This window comes from Pyxicephalus adspersus, chromosome 2 (assembly GCF_032062135.1).
Source record: "Pyxicephalus adspersus chromosome 2, UCB_Pads_2.0, whole genome shotgun sequence".
NCBI classification, from domain to species: domain Eukaryota; kingdom Metazoa; phylum Chordata; class Amphibia; order Anura; family Pyxicephalidae; genus Pyxicephalus; species Pyxicephalus adspersus.
Genome location: NC_092859.1, coordinates 3,735,064 through 3,735,970, shown reverse-complemented (window position 1 = coordinate 3,735,970; position 907 = coordinate 3,735,064). Strand labels below are relative to the sequence as shown.

Genomic DNA, 907 nt, shown 5'->3' with positions numbered 1-907 from the left:
CAATCCCTCACCTTGTCCGATCTCTCCTCAATCCCTCACCTTGCCCGATCTCTCCTCAATCCTTCACCATGTCCGATCTCTCCTTAATCCCTCACCTTGTCCGATCTCTCCTCAATCCCTCATCTTGCCCAATCTCTCCTCAATCCTTCACCCTGTCCGATCTCTCCTTAATCCCTCACCTTGTCCGATCTCTCCTCAATCCCTCACCTTGCCCGATCTCTCCTAACTCCCTCACCTTGCCCGATCTCCCCTAACTCCCTCACCTTGCCCGATCTCTCCTCAATCCTTCACCCTGTCCGAGCTCTCCTCAATCCCTCACCTTGGCCGATCTCTCCTCAATCACTCACCTTGCCCGATCTCTCCTCAATCCCTCACCTTGTCCAATCTCTCCTCAATCCCTCACCTTGTCCGAGCTCTCCTCAATCCCTCACCTTGCCCGAGCTCTCCTCAATTCCTCACCTTGTCCGATCTCTCCTCAATCCCTCACCCTGCCTGAGCTCTCCTCAATCCCTCACCTTGCCCAATCTCTCCTCAATCCCTCACCTTGCCCGATCTTTCCTCAAACCCTCACCTTGCCCGATCTTTCCTCAATCCCTCACCTTGCCCGATCTTTCCTCAATCCCTCACCTTGTCCAATCTCTCCTCAATCCCTCACCTTGCCCAATCTCTCCTCAATCCCTCACCTTGCCCGAGCTCTCCTCAATCCCTCACCTTGCCCGATCTCTCCTCAGTCCCTCACCTTGTCCCATCTCTCCTCAATCCCTCACCTTGTCCCATCCCGCCTCAATCCCTCACCTGGCCTGAGCTCTTCTCAATCCCTCACCTTGTCCAATCTCTCCTCAATCCCTCACCTTGCCCGGGCTCTCCACAATCCCTCACCTTGCCCGGGCTCTCCACAATCCCTCAC

The 907-nt window shown here is 55.5% G+C and overlaps 1 protein-coding gene across 1 annotated transcript in view; it reads right to left on the bottom strand.

The window, feature by feature from the left end:
* Positions 1–907, bottom strand: part of LOC140322700 (kinesin-like protein KIF1C) — a gene marked incomplete in the record, with an annotated part of 33,918 nt that overhangs the window by 14,917 nt on the left and 18,094 nt on the right.